The sequence below is a fragment of the Loxodonta africana genome, chromosome 1 (genome assembly GCF_030014295.1).
Source record: "Loxodonta africana isolate mLoxAfr1 chromosome 1, mLoxAfr1.hap2, whole genome shotgun sequence".
NCBI lineage: Eukaryota > Metazoa > Chordata > Mammalia > Proboscidea > Elephantidae > Loxodonta > Loxodonta africana.
This window is the reverse complement of record NC_087342.1, coordinates 88,753,853-88,769,506: the sequence shown is the minus strand read 5'-3', so window position 1 is coordinate 88,769,506 and position 15,654 is coordinate 88,753,853. Positions and strand designations below refer to the sequence as shown.

The 15,654-nt window shown below is 45.1% G+C and overlaps 1 pseudogene; it reads left to right on the top strand.

Annotated features, from left to right (window-relative positions):
- The first annotated feature begins 1,014 nt into the window (after positions 1-1,014).
- Positions 1,015-1,691, top strand: LOC100657776 (large ribosomal subunit protein uL30-like; annotated as a pseudogene).
- The last annotated feature ends 13,963 nt before the right edge of the window (positions 1,692-15,654 follow it).

Below are 15,654 nucleotides of genomic sequence, written 5' to 3'. Positions count from 1 at the left end.
ACACATCCAAGCATCTTGAGGGAAGGAGCTGTTGGACCTGAGAGTTGGGGGCAATAGCCTTGGGGCACATCTAGGTCAACTGGCATAACATAGTTCCCCCTACCTTGGTGAGTAATGTCTGGGGTCTTAAAAGCTTGTGAGTGGCCACGTAAGTCCCATCAAGTCCGAAGCAAAGGAGAATGAAGAAAATCAAAGACACAAGGAATATATTAGCCCAAAGGACTAAAGGACCACATGAACCACAGCCTCCACCGGCCTGAGCCCAGAAGAACTAAACAGTGCCCGACTACCACCACCATCAGCTCTGACAGGGACAACAATAGAGAATCCTGGACAGACTGGGAGAGAAATGTAGAACAAAATTCAAATTCACACACATAAAAAAGATCAAACTTACTGATCTGAGACTGGAGGAACTCCTGAGACTATGGCCCCTGGACACCCTGCAAACTCACAGTTTAAGCCAATCTTGAAACCTACTTTTCAGACAAAGATTAGACAGGCCTATAAAACAAACAATAATACATGTGAGGAACGTGCTTCTGAGTTCAATCAAATATATGACACCACATGGGCAAACTCTTGCCCAAAAACTAGACAAGAAGGCAGGATGAGACAGGAAAACTGGAGGAATGGACACAGGGAATCTGAGGTGGAAAGGGGGAGAGTGCTGTCACATTTCGGGAATTGCAACCAATGTCACAAAAGAGTTCATAAATTTTTGAGTGAGAAACTAACTTGTACTGTAACTTTTCACCTAAAGAACAATAAAATTATATATATATATATATATATAGGGTTGCTATGAGTTGGAATCGACTCGACGGCAGTGGATTTGGGTTTTTTTTTTTTTTGTATATATATGTAATTTTATTTATATATAAATATTTATATATACATAAATATATAAATACATATATACATATATGTATGCATATTTTATACACATACACATATGTATGTGTGTGTGTATATATACTTATAAATGTAAAAGGTTACTGCTTTGCCTGAACACTTAAGAAAACGCAAAGGAATTTCACAGAACTGAAGATCAAGTACCTGAGGAAAAAGTCTGCTCAAAAGAAGCTTTGAAAGGCAAGGAGGAAGCTTATCTGTGAAAAAGGTAGGCACTATTACAAGGAATATAGACTGATGTATAGAACTGAGATTCAAATATCTAGAATGCAAAGAAAAGTTGGCAATTTTTATGTACTTATGGAACCCAAATTGGCATCTGTTAGCAGAATCAAAGGTATCAATGGCGTGACCACAAAGGTCCAAAAGGCTTTGCAGTTTCTTCATCTTTATCAAATCTTCAATGGCACGTTTGTTAAGCTCAGCAAGGCTTCAGTTAACATGCTGAGAATTATGGAACCGTAGATTCCGCGGGGTACTTGAAGTTAGTGAATGAAATGATCTGCAAGTGGGTTATGGCAAAATCAATAAGAAGCAAATTATCCTAACGGCACTTTGATAGCATGATCTCTCGGTAAATACGGCATCATCTACATGGAGGACCTGATTAATGAGACTTATGCTGTTGGAAAGGAACCCTGGTGGTGGAATGGTTAAGAGCTTGGCTGCTAACCAAAAGTTTGCCAGTATGAATTCACCAGTAGCTCCTTGGAAAACCTATAGGGCAGTTCTAGTCTATCCTGTAGGGTTGCTATGAGTCAGAATCGACTCCACAGCAACTGGTTTTATACCGTTAGAAAACACTTCAAAGAAGCAAACAACTTCCTATGGGCCTTTAAATTATGCTAAACTATGAAGAATGGAGTCCTTGAGTGGTGCAATGGTTAAGCATTGGACTACTAACCCAAAGGCTGGTGGTTCACACTCACCCAGAAGTACGTTAAAAGTAACACCTGGCAATCATCTTCCAAAAGTTCACAGCCTTAAAAACCCAATGAAATAGTTATACTCTACACACATGGAGTCGCCATCAGTCAGAATCGACTTGACAGCAGCTAACACAACAATGAATGAAGAAAAAGGCCACCCATTTTGTACAAAGTGGAAAGCGGCAACAAGAAAGACTAAATTAACAGACTTATTAGAAGAATGAATTAAGGTGTTTACCATGATTATTTTTGTAGCCTGGTTAGTTAATAAAATAGTAACTGCTTTCAAATTGAAGCATATTGTCATATTGGTGATTTTTCATTAGCCTACCCTTCCCCTTCACTTAACTATTATAGCAAGTCTTTGTGTATGATAAAATTAAGGCAAATCAACAACCCATTGCATGCAAATCTGGGGTCCAGTTTGTATCTTGTGAAAGAAAAATTTATTTAAGGCTTTTGTCTACAGAAAAAAAGAAATCTTAATCTTGGGCCTTTGAATTGTGTTAAAATGGGCCTGTTCTGTTTTAAGAAAGCTTATTTTGCAGATATTTGTGCATGATTTGTAGGAAAGGTATTAAAAGTTTGATTTCCAAAGTTAAAGAAAATTAAGACATTTAGCCAATGAGTTTCTTAAATTTTATTTTACTTTATATACATAAAGCTATGGGTCTGTAAGTATGGATTTTCATTGTTTTTTGCTTGCCCAGTGTCCCTTTTTCTGGTAAGCAAAATCTCACCCTCCTCCTCTTAGAGAACTGCTTTTTTCCCCACAAGTCCCAGCCAATCTTAGATCCCATCCTCTTGCCACAGTGACTGCAGCAGTTTAGGCAGTGAATGGCTATAGGCTTGGCATATAACCCAAATATAACCCAAAAGGATGTTGGATCAGAATTCTTCCCTCTTTCAGCAAGATAGACAAGAGCATTTTTAAAAAATTTTACTACTAGACCATACTTAATGGTCTGACTGAGACTAGAGGAATCCCGGCGGCCATGCTCCCCAGACCTTCTGTCGGCACAGGACAGGAACCATCCCCGAAGACAACTCATCAGACATGAAAGGGACTGGTCAGCGGGTGGGAGAGAGATGCTGATGAAGAATGAGCTAATTATATCAGGTGGACACTTGAGAGTGTGTTGGCAGCTCTTGCCTGGAGGGGGGATGGGAGGATAGAGAGAGAGGGCAGCTGGCAAAATAGTCACGAAAGGAGAGACTGAAAGGGCTGACTCAATAGGGGAAGAGCAGGTGGGAGTACGGAGTAAGATGTATGTAAACTTATATGTGACAGACTGATTGGATTTGTAAACGTTCACTTGAAGCTTAATAAAAGTTAATAAAAACAATTTAAAAAATTTTATTACTCTAAGAACTCGAGAAATAGTTTAAACAGAGAAGAAAATACTCTTTGATATTTATGAGGGGGGAGGGAGGGAGGGTGGGAGAGGGGTGTTCACTAGTTAGATAGTAGATAAGAACTACTTCAGTTGAAGGGAAAGACAATACACAATACAGGCGAGGTCAACACAACTGGACTAAACCAAAAGCAAAGAAGTTTCCCAAATAAACTGAATGCTTTGAAGGCCAGCGTAGCAGGTGCAGGGGTTCGGGGCCCATGGTTTCAGGGGACATCTAAGTCAATTGGCATAATAAAATCCATTAAGAATATAGACTGCATCCCATTTTGGAGAGTGGTGTCTGGGGTCTTAAACGCTAGCAAGCAGCCATCTAAAATGCATCAATTGGTCTCAGCCCACCTGAACCAAAGGAGAACGAAGAACACCAAGGACACAAGGTAATTATAAGCCCAAGAGACAGAAAGGGCCACATAAACCAGAGACTACCTTAGCATGAGAACAGAAGAACTAGATGGTGCCTGGCTACAACCGATGACTACCCTGATAGGGAACACAACAGAGAACCCCTGAGGGGGCAGGAGAGCAGTGGGATGCAGACTCCTAATTCTTGTAAAAAGACCAGACTTAATGGTCTGACTGAGACTAGAAGGACTCTGGTGGTCATGGCCCCCAGACCTTTGTTGGTCCAGGACAGGAAACATTCCCAAAGCCAACTCTTCAGACAGGGATTGGACTGGACAATGGGATGGAGAAGGATGCTGGTGAGGAGGGAGCTTCTTGGATCAGGTGAAATTTGAGACTATGTTGGCATCTCCTGTCTGGAAGGGAGATGAGAGGGTAGAGAGGGTTAGAAGCTGGCGGAATGGACATGAAAAGAGAAAGTGGAGGGAGGGAGGGTGAGAGGGAGCTGTCTCATTAGGGGGAGAGCAATTGGGAGTATGTAGCAAGGTATATAGAAGTTTTTGTGTGAGAGGCTGTCTTGATTTGTAAACTTTCACTTAAGGCACAATAAAAAAATTTTTTTTATTGCTATGTTTTTTCTTTTGTTGTTGGTGGTTGCCATCAAGTCAGTTCTGACTCAGGGTGACCCTATGACCTTTCAGAAGAAGATTACCAGGACCATCTTCTGAAGTGCCTCTGGGTGGGTTCCATCCTCCAACCTTTCAGTTAATAGTCGAGTGCTTAACCATTTGTGCTATCCAGGGAATCCAACAACAGCATTTTTTATAAAAGTTACAGAGACCCAATATGTCCCTCACTTTGGTCCTCAGGATTTAGAGAGCAATGTACTCAACTAAGTGGTCAGTAGCTTTATAATCTAGAACTGTGTAAATCCAAGAAGAGAATCTAGGTGTCTGGGCCAGAATCAAGTTTGAATAATTTATACCTCATTTTGGCTGGGCTGCCACCAGGACAGTATGCCGATCAGGCCAGCCTGGGTTTGCCATTAGAAGAAATAAAGAAATAGTACTTTCAGGAATTTCCAAAGTAAGCCTATACAACCTCCCACCCCTTTCATACCGATCATTACTCAGGAGTGGCCAAGACAAGCAGTAGCATTCAGTGACCAAACTGCCTTATTAAGGTGTGTGGACTAAGGGGAGGTAAGGGAGAATGGGTAAGAAATCTTTTTTTTTTTTTTTAGCTGATTTTTGAGAAGGCCATTTCATCCTGTAAACGGTGGTAGGGAACATGGAAGGTCCACTGATACCTTGACTTTTGGTCCGTTGTTGAATGGCTTTGCAACATAAGGCATACCATTATCAGACCGAAAATGGTCTGAAAAGCTGAAAACATGACAAATTCATTTCAAGGGCCAAAATGGTGCCCCTGGAGCATGATGATTGGACTAGGTCACTAGATCATTGTACCCTAGAAAGATGTCAACAGTAGTGAGACATCACTGAGAGCCCTGTGAGAGGGTCCAAGGTCCAATGTAATCAATCTGCTAGGAATGGGCATAGATAATGCCCCTAGTCCTCATCGAAAGACAAATGGGTCAACTTTTGGCAGAATCACAAGCCTAAATCAGAAACAGAGTCCTTTACTTTGTTCCCAGTCTATGATTGTGAATGTCTTGCCATGTGTGGTATGAAGATGAATTTGGGCAGCAATAGGGGGAATCTGGGCTGTACAGGCTCTATCAGCAGCTTGATTCTAGTCAGTCTTATCAGAGAACAGACCCTTACTGTAGACACCTGCATGAGTAACCCAGGTGGTTTGATTAGCAGCCATGATTTGTTTCCATATTTTATAGCCCTAAAGAGCAATGTCTAAAAAGTCTATAGTTTTCCAAGTGGCAGACCAAACAGCTAGCCCATGGCAACAACACAAGAGTAAGTAAAAATAAAGGAAGGTTCTTCAAGGGGAGTATTGGCCAGAGCTATATACTTGGCTACATACTCAGAGGAGAATGGCCTTAAGTTCTGTCCACTGAGCAGAGTGACCACATCCATTTTTGATTCTTCATAACTGGTACCAAGGTTGCACAGCACAGTATCCAGAGACATCATCAGTTTCAGCTTAGCTGAATCATAGTGAACCAGGCCCAAGTATTTTTGGGAAACATTGTGAATTGAGAGCCTTGCTGAGCCAGTGGCTTTTCTTCAGGGGACAGAGTGGGGGATAAAGTTTTCCCCAAAGAGACAGCTGCCCTTTTTCATATAAAGCTGAGATGCCCCTTACAGCCAAGCCAATTCCATCGTTGAATATACCATTTCCATTTGACCAGCAAGTCTTGTTGGGTCTTTCCCACCTTATTAGTAGTCGAGTCCAAATTGACCTGTCCCCAACTATGACTATCAAGCCAGAGTGTCATAAGGCCTTCATGTGCCAGGTGTTCAGTTTTGACAAGAGCACAGTAGCAAGCTGATAGCTGCTTTTAAAAAGTAGTGTATCCAGTAGCTGTGTCAGGAAGGTGAAAAGTCCAACACCCTAAGGGGTGTCACTGAGTAGAGGCTACCCCCCTTTTGCCAGAGGCTGCAATCAGCAAAATCATCAGTCTCAGAGATATGTAGGTCAAAGGAGCCATTAGGGTTGTGAGGCTCTCAAGGTAAAAAGTGTACCACAGCTTGCTGAATTTTTTCCAACACAATCTGTTGATGTGGGCCTCACTCAAAGGATGCTAATTTGAAGGTTGGCTAATATAAAGGACCAAGCTGGATGCCCACGTAAGGTACATATTGTTTCCAATATTCAAAATGTCCAGTGAGGTACTGGGCCTCCATTTTGGTGAATGTCTTAGTTATCTAATCCTGCCATAATAAAAAATAGAAGATACCACAAGTAGGTGGCTTTAATGAAGAGAAATTTATTTTCTCAAAGTCCAAGGGGCTAGAAGTCTGAGGTCCTTCTCTGTCTATTTCAGCTTCTGGTAGCCAGCAATCCTTGGCATTTCTGGGCTTGTAGATGCATCTGCCATGTGTGTCTAACTTCATATGGCCTCTTCCCCTGGTGTAAGTCTCTGTGTCTACTCTTCTTTTTTTATAACTCAGAAGTGATTAGGGTTGGACTTACCTACTCTGAGATGACCTCTGTCATGTTCAGGACCTCTGGGTAATGTGAGAGTGTTCCCTGAAGTGACTCAGTCTCTTCCTGGTTCTATCTGTGGCAGAGAAGACTCAGGCACAGCAATGATGCTTAGCGATTTATTAAGTAGCACTCTTACAAAACAAATAGCAATGGTGCTGATGACAAGGCACACTACAGTCTGGAGTTGTACAACTGACTGACTGGAAGTTTGTCCATCTGAGAACAGGTCTCAATTTGGGGCCTGACTTGCCTTTTTCTTATCCCTGGGTTTTGGCCAGGTGTTGTTTTCATTTATCCTACTTTAAGCAAAGGACCTCTTTAAAGTGTTGAAAAGCAAAGAAGTCACCCTGGAGACTGAGGTGCGCCTGACCCAAGCCATGGTATTTTCAATCACATCATACGCGTGTGAAAGCTGGACAATGAATACGGAAGACCGAAGAAGAATTGACGCTTTTGAATTGTGGTGTTGGCGAAGAATATTGAACATACCATGGACTGCCAAAAGAACTAACAAATCTGTCTTGGAAGAAGTACAACCACAAGACTCCTTAGGAGCAAGGATTGCCAGACTGTGTCTTACATATTTTGGACATGTTGTCAGGAAGGATCATTCCCTCGAGAAGGACTTCATACTTGATAAAGTACAGGAACAGCGGAAAAGAGGAAGACCCTCAACGAGATGGACTGACACAGTGGCTGCAGCAATGGACTCAAGCATAGCAATGATTGTAAGGATGGCGCTGGGCCAGGCAGTGTTTCATTCTGTGGTACCTAGGGTTGCTATGAGTCGGAACCAACTCAATGGCACCCAACAACAACAACAACAGAGCCAATCTTGTAAGGGTAAACATTATATTAATCCTCTGTAAAAGTTACATCTGCTGTGCTCTGGGAAGTTCCCCTTGCTATTACCATGGTAATCTGTTTTTAAATTACCTCTTCTGGAAAGTCCCTCTGCTGTCACCAGAGCAGCCTGTTCTTTTCTGAGCAGTTTGCAGTTTCGAGGTTATATCTCCTTTTTGTGTATCTAGAGGACAGGTAGTGGAGTGGCTTTTCGAGAAGTGTTTAGTGGCCAAGTTTCCGTCTCTTATTAGCCATTGTGTGCCCCTAAGCTACTAAAAAAAAAAAAAAAGGCTACTATACCCCCATTAAGATAACGAAAGATCACTCCTACTTCCAAACAGGATCACTTCCACAGTACAAGGGCCAGGAATTCAACACATATTTTGGGGGCAAAATTCAATCCGTAACACCTTCTATTCCTAGTTTGTTGAGTATTTTTCTCCTGAAAGAATGTTGGATTGTATCAAATGTTTTTTCCTGTGTCTATTGATGAATTGTCGTTTTGGTGAAGAATATTGAATATACCGTGGACTGCCAGAAGAACGAATAAATCTGTCTTGGAAGAAGTACAACCAGAATGCTCCTTAGAAGCAAGGATGGCGGGCCTACGTCTTACATACTTTGGACATGTTGTCAGGAGGGATCGGTTCCTGGAGAAGGACATCATGCTTGGCAGAGTACAGGGTCAGTGGAAAAGAGGAAGATCCTCAACGAAGTGGGTTGACACAGTGGTTTCAACAATGGGCTCAAACATAACAACGATTGTAAGGATGGGGCAGGACTGGGCAGTGCTCGTTCTGTTGTGCATAGGGTCGCTATGAGTCGGAGCCAACCCGATGACACCTAACAACAACAACATTGATGGGCATGGGTTTGGAAATTTGATTTTAGAGTCAACCTCTGAGAACATGGACATGCGCCTCCCACCTGAGGAGTGGGGAATGTTGCACCCAGTCAAGAGAACCCTGCACAAAGATGGAAACCTGTAGAAACACAAGATCCTTGAGTAAGCATCATTTCTCCTCACCCCAGGGAAATGGGGGAGTTTCTGGAGAGTTATTTTTCTCTAAAGAATGCAAGACATTGTCTCCCCTCTCTGCAGAGGCCAGGATTAAGGACAGCTGTCTTCTGTTTCAGCAAGGAAGTTAAGTTTAGACCTCTCACTGACACTGGAGGCAAAAGGAGTTGGTAAGTTTTGTTTTGCTTTGTCTAGAGGAAAGGCCACTGTATGTATAATCCTCTGCCTTCACTACTTAGGAGACTAGAGAAGAAACCAAAGGCAAGACCAGTGCCTGCTGAACTACTGCATAAATCACATATAGTCTTTTCACATCTTCACATTGCTGCTGAGGATGAGTCCCCTCCTGTCAGCCATCTGGACACTCTCCGCTGCATGCCTTCAGTTAATGAATAACAGAGAATACAAGTTTTCAGGATCAACTTGAATGAAACCTAGATAGTAGAGTAATTCTGCTGGGGGAAAAACAGTGACATAATGTATTTAAAGCGCAAATAGAAAAAAATTTTTTTTTTTAATTTATCTGATTGTGTTCCCTTTTTCTGTTAGTTTAGAGAATCAGACATCTTCTATTCATGCTTAAATGATACCAGAACACTAATTTTCATCTCTTCATCATTGTAACTAGGATTTACCTATCTGCCTGTCTCTCTCTCTGGATTTTATTTATAACAAACTCATGCCTCTGCCTAACTTCTTTCAGCCCTATTTTGGAGCATGCCTCGCAAACTTCATAAAATAAATTTGTTTCCTCTCTCCAGGACCTGAGATGTAGAGTGAAACCAAGGTGGGGATAATCCTGGCCCAGGAAGGGGAGGAGATGCTGGTAGCCCCTAAGCTGGCATCACAGCCAGGCAGCCCCTACCTCCCCCCTCTCCAGCCCACCAAAGTGCCACAGGCATGGTCCTGAGGAGTCCTACACCTGCCATGACTCTGGCAAGAGCTTCATCTGGTGCTCCTACCTCATCAAGCATCAGCGGATGCTCACGTGAGAGATCCCACAGCTGTGGACAGTGTGGCAAGTGCTCCCAGCACACACCCAGCTGAGCCCAGCATCTGGTGATCCATACTGGGGAACACCTATCACTGCTCAACACGCAGCAAGTACTTCAAGAAGACATCAGACTTGGCTGGTCACCAGTGCAGCCACACAGGAGAGTGGCCACCTGCTTGCAGTGTGGCAAAGACTTTACTCAGCATGTATGCCTCTCATTTCACCATGGGACACACACAGTGGAAGAGCCCCACAATTGCTGCAACTGCAGCAAGACCATTGTCTTTGCAACCTGAACCACCACCAAAAGACCCACATGGGTCAGATGCCCTTTAATGTGGTATCTGTAGCAAGGGCTTCATCTACCACACAGGTCTAGTGAATCACTGGGGGAGTGTGGCAAGACCCCTGGGCCTACCCTCGCACCAGCACATCCATATAGTCAAGGAGCCTCACATCTGCTCAACATGCAACAAGCACTCAAACATGCAGGAGCTGTGGCAAGAGTTCCCACCAGAGCCCAGGCCTCACCATGCACAGCATCGTCTACCTATGAGAGGAGTCCTGGCAGTCACTTCGGGCTCAAGGAGGCAGCAAGTTGTGACCCTGTCAACATTGGGGCTGTGTAGGGGGCAAGGAGGGTCTCACAGGCCTAGGAGGGATTGGGTAAGGAGGTGTTTAGGGGGAGGAAAAACCGGATGGACTCAAATATCTTGGAGTCCTATCTCTTGAGTTACCTCACCCCTTTATACTACCAGCAATTTGAAAAGGAGCTGGTTCACTCTGTTCCCTTAGCTGTCACTTTCCATCTCAAAGAAACCTCATATCAAAAGGGGAAGGCAGAGGTATTGTCCACCATTTCATTCCCATTATGATGTCTTCCTCCAGAAAAAGGGGTATAAGGCAGAATCCTGCTGAAGGGGGTTGGACGGCCCAGCGAGTGTCTTCCTCCTTCATCCCTCTATTGCTTGGAGTCCCATGTACCAGGATATCTCTCAGGTACTCTCTCACTAAGGTTTCTAGCTTTCCTGTTGTGCTTCATATCAGTGAGTGTGGCGGTTAATCTGCAGCTTCAATATGAGAGAGAATGCAATCCCTGAGAGTCATCATTGAAGAAGCCATGAGCTGGAATCAACCCGACAGCAACTAACAACAACAAAGTAGAAAGCAGAGCAAATTCAGTGTATTTCCCTCCCGTACACCCCTTTTTGCAGGTAGAAAACAGATTATTTAAGTGGCATGTCTTTAGTGAGTGTCCATGGTGGGGCTCAGTCCACTCCAGGCCCCTGCAATATCTTCTGGGTCCAGTGGTCCTCAAGAGAACCCAGCAGTGGATCTTACCAGCCCTGGGGTACAAGGACCCATGTGCAGATTCTTCCTCTTTCCTGTGCCTCCTCCAGCTCATACTTTCTCTGCCAAAGGGGCAGGGCTGGTCTTTGATGACCGTCATATCATACCACTCTGTAGACTTTTGTGAAGTGCTGAGCCTCCGTTTCGTCACCTGTAGAGAAGGACAGCAGTCCCTGGTGCCCTGTCAGGGGTGGTTTGGAGACAGCATTAGCTAAGAGGAGCAACATTACTCAGAGTAGAGGAAGGGTGCCAGGGTGAGGGCTGTCTCAGGTATCCCAGATGCCCACAAATCTCACTGAGCTCTAGCATCTCCAGAGTTTGCACAGCCTGCTGGGAGAGGCAGTTCAGCCCCATTCCCAGCCAAGGTGATCTACACCTAGCTAAGAGTTTGACAGCTTGTCTCCATGTGGATCTGAAGACCCAGACAGTGGTGATCAATATGACTGCTTCAATCTCCTGCCTTGTGTGCTTCCCACTACCTTCCCCACCCACCAAACTGGTTCCCTCACCCTGACCCTGCTGGAGCACCCCCAGCTCACAGACATGGATTGCCCTGCAAAGGGCACAGCCCTGTGTCAGGTACCCAGGGAATAATAGAAGATATAAAACCTGGCACCTGCCATCCATCCAGGACTTTACAGTGGAGCTGAGACACCAGTGTAGTGATGTGAAATCAGAGGATCTGGTTTCCAGTCCTGGTGCAGTACCTTGTGATCTCCGGCAAGACTCAACATCTCTGAGCCCAGTTTCCTCACCTGTAAAGACAATGATAAAGCCCACCTCACAGGGTGTTTGTGAGGATTTAACTGAGGCTATGTTTACAAAAAGGAGCCCAGGTGGCACAATGGTTAAAGCACTGGGCTGCTAACCTAAAGGCCAGCAGTTTCAACCCACCAGCCACTCCACGGGAGAAAGTGTGGCAGTCTGCTTCCCTAAAGATTACAGCCTTGGAAACCCTATGAGGCAGTTCTACTCTGTCATTTAGTGCTTCTATGAGTCGGAATTGACTCAGTGGGAATGGGTTTGGTTTTGTTTTCATATGTTTACAAAAGCATTTTGTAAATTGTAAAACTCCGTGTGTCTTAGTCATCTACTGCTGCTATAACAGAAATACCACAAGTGGATGGCTTCAACAAACAGGAGTTTATTCTCTCACAGTCTAGTAGGCTAGAAGTCCAAATTCAGGGCATCAGTTCCAGGGGAAGAATTTCTCTGTCAGCTCTGAAGGAAGGTCCTTGTTATCAATCTTCCTTTGGTGTAGGACCTTCTCTACACAGGAACCCTGGGTTGAAGGGATGCGCTCTGCTCCTGGCACTGCTTTCTTGGTGTGTGAGTTCCTCCTGTCTCTCTACTAGATTCTCTCTTTTGTATCTCAAAAGGGATTGGCTTAAGACACTATCTAATCTTGTATATTTCATCAATATAACTGCTACTAATCAATCTCATCAACATCAATTTACAACGATTTACAACACATACGAAAATCGCGTTGAATGGTGGACAATTACACAATACAGGGACTCACGGCCCAGGTAAGTTGACAGATATTTTGGGGGACACAATTGAATCCACGACACCATGCTGGTGTAAAATATAAAAAACTGTTATAATACGAAGTGGAATATGCTAAGTGCTAATGAATTGGAAAGAAAAGTGCTGTGATTTCAGTTGGGTTGATTAAAAAAAAAAAAAAAGAGTCCCTGGGTGGCGCCATTAGTTCAGTGCCCCAATGCTAATCAATAGGTCATCTGCTTCGAAAAGGTCACAGCCTTGAAAAATCCTATGAAGAAGTTCTAGTCTGCACGCATGGGGTGGCCACGAGACGCAATCGATTTGATGGACACCTGGTTTGGTTTGTTTACATATATGTGTGTATATATATATATTGGAAACTCTGGTGGTGTAGTGGTTAAGTGCTACAGCTGCTAACCAAAGGGTCAGCAGTTCGAATCTGCCAGGCGCTCCTTGGAAACTTCTACGGGGCAGTTCTACTCTGTCCTATAGGGTTGCTATGAGTCGGTATCGACTCAAGGGCACTGGGTGGTTTTATATATAGAGAGAGAGAGAGACATCACTGCGAAGGGGAAACTTAAATTGGGTTCTAGTCAGTGGCGAGGACTAATAGGCTTTTACCTGGCCATTGTCCTCTCTGCCACTCTATCTGGTATCTATGTCATTTAAGTCTCACGTGTGTTTGTTACTGTAAATTGCGGGTTTGAGCTGCCTGCTGCAAAGCCAATACTGAGACAGGAGGACGTAAGCAGTAAGAAGGCTTTACTGAATACCGGTATTCAAGAGACAGAGGGGGTTAAATTTTTCCCAAATTCTGTCTGTCCTGAACACTGATCGGAGGGTTTTATATGGGAAAGGTCAGGGTTACTAAATGTTTTGAGCAAGTAGTCCACAGATGGTCTTACACATCACAAAACAACTACAAAAACTATTAAACTAAAGATAAACATGTCAGGCATCTGGACTTTAATCAGTATATTTGTAACAGGCTGAAAAACTCTCATAAGAATCTCTCGGCTAGTGGAGTTGTTTTGTCAAGACCACTGTGGCTGAGATAGGGAGCAAGAAAGAAAGTCTTCTTGTCGGCTTGCAGGCTAAAGGCCATTTTTTAAGAGAACAAAAAAAAAAAAAGAAGAAAAGAGACCAAGGCCACAGGATCTGAGATAGCTCTGCACCCCTTTGGAAGAGATGGATGTAGCTGGTGTAATTAAAAAATGTTTAGAGATTACTTAGAGCATCATTATGGCGTTAGTCATGTCAAGCTCTTAATCACCTATTTTGAATAGGGGGAAAAGGAAACATGTTGTAAGGTATCAGGATGTTTGTTATGTTTAAGAGTGGAACAGGCTGCTCAGCTATATTTTGAACAGAGCCTGCACCATTTTCCAAGGACTAGAGATTAATCACAGCTTATACAGCTTTTATACAGCTATACTAAAACAAATGAGAAAATACATTCTCTCTCTAATGTTAAAACACTAAAGAAAATGCATTTTCGCTATTTCGTGTTCTCCCCCATCATCTTTGCTTGCCTAAGATGCTGTGTGCCTCCGTGCCTCTTTGGGGAGGAGTGGTCTGTGAAGGGCTCATTTTCTCTTTTGCGTACTAGGTGATGAGTTGGTGGTGGTGCGCGTTATAATCAGAAGGAATCTTTTTTCTAGAGTAAAAGAATATTGAAAATAAAAAAAACCGCGGAGCCAGATTGGACGAGCGGCTATCGAGTGGTAGGAGGAGTGAGCAGGTGGAGGAATGACAGGGCTCTCCTAGCTTCCAACTTCTTCCAAGATACCACCTCTTGACCTTGGCTGGCCCCCTGGCTTAGCGGGGTCACCGGGCCGGGTACAGCCGGCTTGCGTCCTTGGAGGGGGCGGAAGCCCGGCTGGGTAGTGTAGGGGCGGGGCCAAGGCGGGGCTGCGGGCGCCTCCCGACTGAGTATTGGAGAACCAGCGCGGGGCTGGACAGAGCGCGCTGCTGGCGCGAGAACCTGTATTCTTGCACCCTTGTGACCGAACTCTCTTTGCGCGTCGGTAAGTACCACTCCGCAGAATCGAGCTCGCGGTGGTCTAGCTGATGCAGGGTTTTTATCCCATCCTCCTCCGCTCCGATCTCGGCAGGCGAGGGAGGCGCTGCGCCCCTAATTTTGCAGCAGCTTGCAACATCTACGGTCACTTGGGGAGACGTGGGTTGGTGTGGAGGGTGGCTCAATGTACTGTCGGCTCCGGCCACGCTGGGGACTCGGCTCCAAGAGGGGCTCCGGGCACATGAGAAAGTCCGGGGTCCGGAAATGAAAGTCGGGGGCAGGCTGAAGCCGGGCACTGAAGACCCAACCAAGGGTCCTACAATTTCTGAGCGCATATGCCTCATTCAGTGGGTGTTAATAAACGCCTGCTGTGTGCCATGCACACGTGAGCGAAACATCTTGGCTCCTGCCCGCAGGGAGCTTCCAGGCTGAGGTGCGGGAGCTGGGTGCGCAGCGATGAACGGGGCGCCGGAGCCGGGAGCCCCCGCGATTAGGGCGGCAGGGGCAGGGAGGTGACTGGAAAGGGTCCTTGAAGGCCTGGGGCAGAGACCCGAGGGCCGAGGGTGAGGGCTGTTTGGCTTGGCTTGAGGGGCGGAAAACTGGTGGAGCTGGAGCACAGGATAAGGGGCAGCGAGGGAGGCTGGAGACTGCGGCCGTCCTCAGAAATACTGTGGGAAGCCGTTGAAGGGTTTTGGGTTGGAGAGAGATTGGTGGACTTGGAGCTGGAAGATGGCGACACATTCTGGGGTTTACAACCTGGAAGGGCATAGACGGGCCCTAGTACCAGATAAGCCTCCATTCCCATTCCAGCCCCCTATTGGCCAAAGTTGGATGAGTCATTCCCAGCCTCCTTCAAGCCCCAGGCAGTTGGGCTCTTGGGGCCCCCTGAATGAAGAAAATGCCGTGGGCAAGCGGCAGCTGCCAGTGATTCCGTCCCCATGGTCGCACCCCTCCCCTTCCCAAACCGAGGGCCATTTTAGAATCCGGACAAAGGACCTCTTTCTACCACCCGCAGCAAATGCGGTTTTGAGCACTAACGACAGCAGTGGGCTTGAGAACAGGAGGCAAGTCCTAGAGGATATTATATTGAGGCTGTTTTGAAGTGTTAAGATTAGTGTCAGGAGCCCTGGTGGCACAATAGGGTTGGGAGTTCGGCTGCTAACCTAAAGGTTGGCAGTTCGAAC